This window comes from Montipora capricornis, chromosome 1 (assembly GCF_036669925.1).
Source record: "Montipora capricornis isolate CH-2021 chromosome 1, ASM3666992v2, whole genome shotgun sequence".
Lineage (NCBI taxonomy): Eukaryota > Metazoa > Cnidaria > Anthozoa > Scleractinia > Acroporidae > Montipora > Montipora capricornis.
The window spans coordinates 52,964,535-52,974,534 of NC_090883.1; positions in this window are offsets into that span (position 1 = coordinate 52,964,535).

Below are 10,000 nucleotides of genomic sequence, written 5' to 3' on the forward strand. Positions count from 1 at the left end.
TCGATGTTACATTTTGTACAAAAATTTGGTTTTATCAACGGAGTTGATAATGTAAATTGGCCACCGCACAGAGATTCTTCAGAGCGAATCGAGGAATTATGGGTTATGTGTAGTTTATATAGTAGAGTAGGAGCTACGCTATTGGTGGTAACATGGCAACGTGAAAAATAGGAATATATTAGTGAAATGAAAAGCGTTCGTTAATACCGTGAGGATTTGGAAGATTAATTTTTGTTCCAGATTCTCGCAGCTTTCCGTCGTACCTAGATGTAGGGAAAGGCCGCAGATAGCCTTGTGTTTTTTTGGAGTGGTTAGGGAGATTAAAATGACGAGCGACTGGCTTAGATTCATCCTTGTCATTTTTTCTCAACATCGCGAAGGTGTTCGCTGAATCGGTCGCCTAGTCGTCTACCTGTCTCGCCAATGTAGAAATGACATTTGCGGAGGTACATGTGAAACGATCGGTGATCTTAACAGATCGCTTAGGTCCCGATATCTTGTTAGTGTTAACAATGAAAAGACAAGTTTTGCATCGTGAGCGCGCACATTTGAAAGTGCCGGGTTGCTCGTTAGTTTTGAGCGCGCTTCTAACTAAAACGTTGCCTACGTTTTTGCCGCGTTTGGATGAAATAAGAGGAGGTTGCGAGATTCTACCAGTCTCGGGATCATTTTGGAGTAATTTAAAGTTATTAAGAATGATACTTTTGACTGCGTGATTATGAGGATGGAAAGTAAAAAAAAAGTCTGCATACGAGCCAAGTGGCCCATCAGGCGGAGCTTATCCCGGTTTCCATGGCATGAAGCGAGTAGGAGTATTTCTACTCCCCCCTGGATGGGATGCCAGTCCATCGCAGGGTTATCCCCAGCATTTCGCCGGTACCCATTTATACACCTGGGTGGCGAGGCACCGTGGGAGTAAAGTGTCTTGCCCAAGAACACAACACAATGTTCCCGGCCAGTACCCGAACCCGGACCATTCGCTCCGGAGTTGAGCACACTGACCATGAGGCCACCTCGCCTCCGATGGAAAGTGAGGGTGACTGGAATTCTGTCATTCTTATCTTTTTGCGACTTTTGTAGTGCTGTCTGTCGATCAAATTAATGAAGGGGGTAGTTTCTAAAGAAACTGTGATGCTGCGTCGGTGGGCAAGTAGTATACAAAAATTTGGTTTTGTCAAAGGAGTTGATAATGTAAATTGGCCACCGTAAAGAGATTCTAAAAGCTCACGTTTCGAGCGTTAGCCCTTCGTCAGAGCGAATCCAATCTGACGCAGGGCTGACGCTCAAAACGTCACCTTTTAGAATCTCTGTAAGGTGACCAATTTACATTTTTTTATCAATTCCGTTGATAAAACCAAATTTTTGTCGATCAAATTGTTGGGCGGGATGATGGCCCGCTTTAACCACAAAGACAGGATAGCCACGTTTTTCGAAGAACTGGCACATCTCTCCTGATTTTCTGGAAAAATCGGAGTCATCACTACAAAGACGTCGAAGTCTAACAAATTGAGAATAAGGAATGGAGTTCTTGACATGTGATGGATGTGACGATTAATACAACAAATAACTTTGAGAATCTGTAGGTTTGTAGTGCACACTGGTACATAGCACGTTGCCGCTAAACGAAAGTTTCCGAAATTTCCCAGGTATATTTAAGATCCGGATGAAAAGAACTGACGAAGGTTATAAATTGATCGAGTTCTTCTCTGCTGGATGAAATAGCGCAGATGCAGTCGTCGATGAAGCGGCCGTAGAGTTCAAGTTTGGGCCATTGTACTGATTAAAAAATTGGTGTTCAGTATATCCTACAAAAAGATTTGCATAGCTAGGTCCCATTCTTGTGCCCATCGCTACACCACGATTAATTTGTTTGTAATAGTTGCCGGTGAATGAAAAACAGTTAAGCGTTAAAACTAGTTCGGCAAGGCGGAGGAGCGTTTCCGAGCTTGGTTCTTTTACAGTGCGTTGATCGAAAAAGTGTTTAAGTGCTTGAAGACCTTCGCTATTGGGAATGACTGTGTATAGAGATGTAATGTCTATGGTGAAAATTAGTTTGTCTTGGCTGGAGAAATTGAAATCGCGAAAAATTTTTGGGCGTGTGTACTGTGTGTATGATGGCAAAGATTTGACGATAGGCGTCGTAATTCGAAATGAGTTCGGTGGGGCAACTACAGGCAGAAATGATAGGTCGACCTGGGTTGTTAGGTTTGTGAATTTCGCTCCAACTTTTAGCACTACAAACGTCACTAAAAGATAAGAATGACACAATTCCATTCACCCTCACTTCCCATCCTCATAATCACGCAGTCAAAAGTATCATTCTTAATAACTTTAAATTACTCCAAAATGATCCCGAGACTGGTAGAATCTTTTCGCAACCTCCTCTTATTTCATCCAAACGCGACAAAAACGTAGGCAACTTTTTAGTTAGAAGCGCGCTCAAAACTAACGAGCAACCCGGCACTTTCAAATGTGCGAGCTCACGATGCAAAACTTGTCTTTTCATTGTTAACACTAGCAAGATAAAGAGACCTAAGCGATCTGTTAAGATCACCGATCGTTTGACATGTACCTCCGCAAATGTCATTTATTGCATAACCTGCACGTTGTGCAATAAATTCTACATTGGCGAGACAGGTAGACGACTAGGCGACCGATTCCGCGAACACCTTCGCGATGTTGAGAAGAATGACAAGGATGCATCTAAGCTAGTCGCTCGTCATTTCAATCTCCCCAACCACTCCAAAAAACACATGGCTATCTGCAGCATTTCCCTACATCTAGGTATGACGGAAAGCCGCAAGAATCTGGAACAAAAATTCATCTTCGAAATCGGCACCCTTTATCCTCACGGTATTAACGAACGCTTATCATTTAACTAATATATTCCAATTTTTCACGTTGCCATGTTACCACCAATAGCGCCGGTAGCTTCTACTCTACCATATAAACTACAAGTAACCCACAATTCCTCGATTTCTTCTGACGAAGGGCTAACGCTCGAAACGTCAGCTTTTAGAATCTCTGTACGGTGGCCAATTTACATTATCAACTCCGTTGATAAAACCAAATTTTTGTATACTACTTCCCCACCGACGCAGCACCACAGTTTTTTTAGAAACTACCCCCTTCATTCGTAAGAGAAGACAGATTGTGGGGTAATGGGGTAGGAGATGAAGAACTCCAATAGCAAGTCATGAAAAGGAAGGATAACTAAGTTGCCCGGCAAAGTGAGGTTGCGATCCTCTCCAAGGGGTTACAATCCCCAAGGCCATGACAACAAGTTGGCAGTGCGAGGTTACAATTCTCGCCAAGGGTTTACAATCTCCAAGGCCACAATCCTCTCCAGAGGGTTACAATCCCTCACTTAAAAGGGCCTTACCTATCTAGGATTGCGCCCCCTGATTTCTATGGTAACCGTGCGCGAACAGAAGGCACACAACCCTAGTACAGTGAGTCTTTGGGAACATTTCACCCCACAAATGCACGAAGAGTATTCCCCATTGATGAACCAACCACAAACTAACCAAAATATACCACTGCATATATTCCATTTAGTCTTTTCATTCTCACAGGAATATAGAGTGTATTTTCCCAGGACGAACAAAACAACATTAAAATTGAGAAATTACCGATTAGGGATAATATCCCCTCACTAGTTTCCGTAGCACTTCTAGAATTAAAATAATCATGATTATTGCTTGTACCTGAAAAGAAGTGCTCAAGTGTTTGAAAAGCTGTGTGGATTCAGATTGATTCTGACTCTCTGACTCGAGATTCCAGTGTGAAAATATATTCTAGTTCGTTGGCAGTATCCAAGAAAGATTACCTCATCAAAGAACATCTATAGCAGGAAATGATTCGTACAAACTGGATACTGTGTGTAACTGAAAATTATATACTACTGTGCCGTGCCAGATACAAAAGAACACCACAAAATGAATGGGGCAAAGAATATGTGGAAACGTATTCCTCAACTAATGCAGCGGCACTAGACCCTGAGGAAGGGCAGTATAACATTGTTACGTACGGAAAAAAATATGTGATAAATACAGTTTGTACCTAGTCAGACTACTAAAGAAAAAACAACAATTCCATGTGTAACAAAATGTAGCTGGTCCCTGCTGAGATTAGGTGGTCAAGTAAGTACTAATCAAGGAAATCATGTTCTCTGGGACTCTTGGTGTGATAATGGATATGAGATGCTCCAAAACATCCAAACTGCAAGTGAAGGATGCTGCTACATGACTTGCGCTGTCAATTGTTAGAATTGTTGCTGGTAGGCCTGGCTACCCTGGCAAGGTGTTGCAGTCCTGTCCTTGTCGTGATTTCCTGTTGTTGGTCCCACAGCTGCAAGTCTGTGTCAGTTGTTCCATTTGTTCTTGGAAGTCCCTTTGTTATTAAAGCTCCAAGACTTTATAGCCACAGTAAATTGAGCAGTCAAAGTTTAAACACTAAAATAACAAGCAGAGGAATTAAACTTCTATGACCACAGTAAGTTCAGAAGTCAAAGATCAAACACTAACATATCAGTGAGCGAATGTGAGAATGATATAAACACATGAGAAATGAAATGATGGTAGAACCAACTGGAATCTCGGAAAAAATCCGAGCCCCAGATGGGATTCGAACCCACGACCCTCCGTGATCTAGTCGGATGCTCTAACCACTGAGCTACTGGAGACTCTGTGGCGAGCAAGGGTGGTTCTACCATCATTTCATTTCTCATGTGTTTATATCATTCTCACATTCGCTCACTTGGGTGGTTGGTTGGCTGCATCTCAGATATGCTTTAAGGTGACTGCGTGATGCAGTTATGAGCTATGCTGTCAGTCATTTGACTCTGTAGCTGCGTGATGCAGCTCGAGTCAATACCCACATTTCACCCTTGCTCGCCATAGAGTCTCCAGTAGCTCAGTGGTTAGAGCATCCGACTAGATCACGGAGGGTCGTGGGTTCTAATCCCATCTGGGGCTCGGATTTTTTCCGAGATTCCAGTTGGTTCTACCATCACTAACATATCAATCAGAGGAATGAAACTTCTAAGGCCACAATAGATTCAGAAGTCAAAGATCAAACATCAAAATAACAAGCAGAACTAAAATAACAATAATATTTTAATTCTATGGCCACAATAAAATAACACGTAATGCAGCAGTCAAATATCACACACTAAAATATCAATCAGAGGAATTAAACTTCCTTGGCCAAAGTAAATCCAGCAGTCAATGCAAGATCACACACCAAAGTGCAGTCAGAGGAATTCCCAGTAAACTTGCAAGGCCGCAATTAATTCAGAAGTCAAAGATCAAACACGAAAATAACAAGCATGACTAGAATAACAATCATTATTAAACTTAATTCAGCAGTCAAAGATCAACATTATAATATCAAAAAGAGAAATTAAACTTGTAGGGCCATAAAAAATTCAGAAGTCAAAGATCAAACGTACACTAAAATAACAATTAAACTTCTATAGCCACAATAAATTCAACAGTCAAAGAACAGACACTAAAAGATCAAATCGGAGGGACTAAACTTGTAAGGTCGCTATAGATTCAGAAATCAAAGATCAAACGCTAAAATAACAAACTTCTGTGGCCACAATAAATTCAGCAGTCAAAGATCAAACACTAAAATATCAGGCAGAGGGATTAAACGTTTAAAGCCACACTAAATCCAGAAGTCAAAGATCAAACACTAAAGTAATAACTAAACTTACATGGCCACAAAAATGGAGCAGTCCAAAATCAAACAAGAAAATAACAAGCGGAACTAGAGCAACAATCAAACTTCTATCACTGGCCACAACAAATTCAGCAGTCAAAGATAAAACACCAACATATCAAGAAGAGGAGTTTAAACTTCAAGGCCACAAGAAATTCAGAAGTAAAAGATCAAACACTAAAATGACAATCGGAGGAATTAAACTACTATCACCGCAATGAGATGAGTAGTCAAAGTTCAAACACTCGAACTCTATGGCACAGTGTCCCTCATCAGTTGTCCAGGGTGGTCGTATCGTCTGCATTTGGCCGTCAATGGAACGTGTCCTTGCGCTGTTCGTTCGACAAGGATAAGTTGCTGTGACATCCGTAATTTATGGACCAGGTAAGGGTGTGTTCAGGTCCCGAAGCTGGCGTTCGAGTGTCTTTGGAATCCCCGCCGACGGTTGTAGAGACCAAAGAACAGCAATAAACCGGATGGATATTTATGTGTTTAACGGTTGACTGGCGGGAAATCGACCGTCTTGAACAACTTCGTGAAAGCTGGTAGGGCCACAGAATCGATCGATTCGAGGAACAGGGAAGATGCACATCAAACAGCTACGAGCACACTGTTTGGAACTGTCCTAAAAATCGTCTGAAATTATTCTCGAAATTTGAGTGAAGATGCTTCAGAGCTTAAGGGTGCGTCTTTGTGGGAAAATCCGAAAACGGATTCTTGAATCCAAAAAAAGGATTTTGCGTTTTTTTGGCGAAATCCAAAAACGGATCATGAATCCAAAGTATCCACACTCGAGGAGGATACTTTGGGTTAAATCTGAATCCGGATTTTTGACATTCATCAGTTCAGCGTTTTTGTGGGAAAGGATTTGAAAATAGTATATATATGTATTTACATTCGGCGGAGCTGAACTGTAAGTGATAGCGACAAAGAATGTAAATATTTTCCTGTTGGCATGAAATGCACGGGTGCCGCTATGGCATTGAATTAGTCTATTGTTATTTAGATATATAAGGTTTGTCAGGATGTAATGTATTCCTCTCAGCTCTCGAACTTTCAAATTTTAGCCGTTCGAAAACATAACAGACCTCGCGAAATCCTTGTCCGACCTCAAAGAGGAGTTACGTTCTGGCTTTTCTTCGCTGAAGAGGGAATTAGTAGACGAAAACAACTTGGCGATCAAGAAGTTAAAGTCAGCAGCTTCATCGGCGCCTAAATTTAAGAAGAAAGGGAACGAAAAGCGGTTCGAAGTTAATTCACAAGTGCTTGATCACGTTCAGTCGGCCTCCTCGTTCCTTGCAGCTACACCGCCTCAGGTGGATAAAGCCCTCGAAGAGTTAAAAGAAAGTGAGAAGAAGCTTGCCCACAGGAACAAGCTCATCCTTATTGCGGATTCTGCCGAAGAAGGTTGAGAAGTAGTTAAAGAATATCAACGCAGAGATCTTGCCGACGATAGCGATGACGACAAAAGAATAAATACGCATGTGTGCGTAGCAGACAAGACGCTTATTTCGAAGCTCTTCACTCTGATCAGTTTTTTAGTTTGAACATTGCTGAAACCTTGACCAAAATGGTAAGAGACTCAGTCCAATCATTGAAACTGGAAAATGACAAGTTTAAAGATAAAATTCAAGAAATTTTTGGTGAATTACAAAATCTACTTGACGAAGTTAAGGCTGGCCGAAATGGCGGCCAAGCTAACTCATCTGAAGTTACTGAAGAGGGAATTACCACTACAACTCCGAGCAATATCCAAGAAGATTTTAAGAAGTACGTCAACGACAAGATGTCTCTTATTGAAAAATCTGTTAAACATTTGTCATCTCAAGTGGATAAAATATCATCTTCACTGGATCAAGTATGATTGGAATATTCGTATTCATATAACATCAAGCTTGTAGGTGTTCCTGAAACAACGAGAAAGCGCCGATGAAACGTTGCAACTTTGCATGAGAATCTTCAGCTCAATTGGAGCTGAAATTCATCCTTATGACCTTGACATTGCCCATCGAGTGCCATTTCGTAACGCGTCCGATGGTCGGCCGAAACCGATTATTTGTAAGTTTACCCGGCGCATCGCTCGTGATCGTGTAATGGCTTCCCGTAGAGAAGTAACCAGGATCAATCCTGCAGATATTGGTCTCCGAGAAAACTCATCCTTAGATCGTGCTGCTATCTACAATCACCTTTCCCCACGATTGCAGAGTTTATTATCTGACGCCAAGAAAATAAAGGAAAGATATCGTTTCTCATTTTGCTGGGCCAAGAACTCCACCATCTGGCTGAGGAAAAATGAAAGCTCTCGTCCGGTCGCCATCAAAAATTCAAGTGATTTGTGTACTCTAACAGCTCGTCTAGGATCTTCTGGTGATTTTTCGGTTTACTTCGCGTGAGGTCACGTGTGCCTTGGTGGCCGCGTATGGGCATAGTCTCGGTGACTACTTCTGTTCGCTATGGGTGGCGTTCCCCATGTTCTGTGCCACCCCACCCCTCCGTATCATAACCCTTTGTTTTCCTCGCGGATGCCTATCATGTATCCTCTCCCTTTGTTTTTCCCCAGACGTCTTTTCCAGCCCTATGTGGACCGAGCTCACTCGTGTACAGGACCCTTATCTACGCCGTTTGGCTGACAAGTTACCCGAAGTTGTCCTTGGTTCCAGAGCAGATAATACTACACTCACCTATCTCAACGGCTTTAAACGATGGCGCTCCTGGGCCTCCAAGTTTCCCGAGATTACTGTGCTACCAGCTACACCCGCCTATGTTGCCTTGTACTTGCTTGGTGTCCTTCAAGCGTCTACTTTTCCATCCCCGGTCCAGTCAGCCTTGTACAGCATCCGCTGGGCGCACGATATTGCTGGTTTGCAGTCTCCAACTAGTCATACACTCCCACAGAAAGTCAGCCAGGCGGAGGCTGTCCCACCAGACATCCAAAAAATTACTTTTCAGAGGGGAGATTTTGCTCAAGTTTTTCCAGAGCCTTGACGGGTCATTGGTGGACACGAGGTTCATGGCCACGGCTCTCCTTGCCTTTGCAGGGTTCCTGAGATTTGATGAATTATCCAATCTTAAGCTTAAAGATGTAATTTCCCATTCCACATACTTTGAACTGTTTATCGAAGGTAGTAAGACTGATCAATACCGTGAAGGCGCCGTCGTTCCAATTGTTAAAACTGGTACCGACCTTTGTCCCTGGGCTAATCTTCTGAAGTACTTGTCTCAGGCACAGCTCTCTTTGCCCACATCTGCCAACGGCGGCGATGGTTTTCTTTTTGGTAATATTCAAACCAAGTCCGGAAGGCAGTTTATCCGCTCAGCTTCTAAACTCTCTTACTGTAGACGTAGAGAAGTACTTTTAAAGAAGTGACTGGACGTTGGATTCGATCCTAAATGCTAATCCTGGCATAGCTTCAGGAGTGGCGGTGCCTATTCCGCCGCTAATATTAAATGGAATTTCGGATAGAATGTTCAAGCGGCACGGTAAATGGCGTTCAGAGAACGCTAAAGATGGGTATGTCGAGGACTCCTTAGAAAGCCGTTTAGCTGTTTCTATTTCTTTAGGCCTCTAGTTTTTCCCGTTCTTTGTATTCCCAGCAGCTCACAGTTCGAGCTGCACACCCATCCTTGTGTACGAGTCATGAATATAAATTGGAAATGTATTTACATTTGGCGGATCTGAACTGTAAGTGATAGCGACAAAGAGTGTAAATATTTTCTTGTTCGCATGAAATGCACGGGTGCCGCTATGGCATTGAATTAGCCCATTGTTATTTAGATATATAAGGTTTGTCAGGATGTAATGTATTCATCTCAGCTCTGGAACTTTCACATTTTATTTCAGATCACTTTGAATGTCTGGAAATCTTATATTACCTCTAGCCCCCAGAGGTTAGTGCGCCTGCATTTGGTTGGGGAATACGTTCCTATTTTCCCACTGGGTTTTTGGGTTTGCGTATCAGGCGGTTGCACATGGTTTAGCCTGAGTGGTTCTTACTTTATGTTTACCTTGTAACTAGTATCTTATCTGAGTTTTGTAACGATACTCGGACGGCATTAAACACTCAGGCTCCCAGTTCGTGCTGCACACCCATCCTTGTGTACGAGTCATGAATATAAATAGAAAGGCAAAGTTCCCTGTGATATTACTCGTCCGAGTCATTGTCCGAGCCTCGTATGTGTTTTCCCGCGAAGACCTCCATTACATTCAAGAACTAGTGCATTATGGCAAATTTAGGCAAGAATTTATTGCTGCATATTTTAAAATTCGATTTAT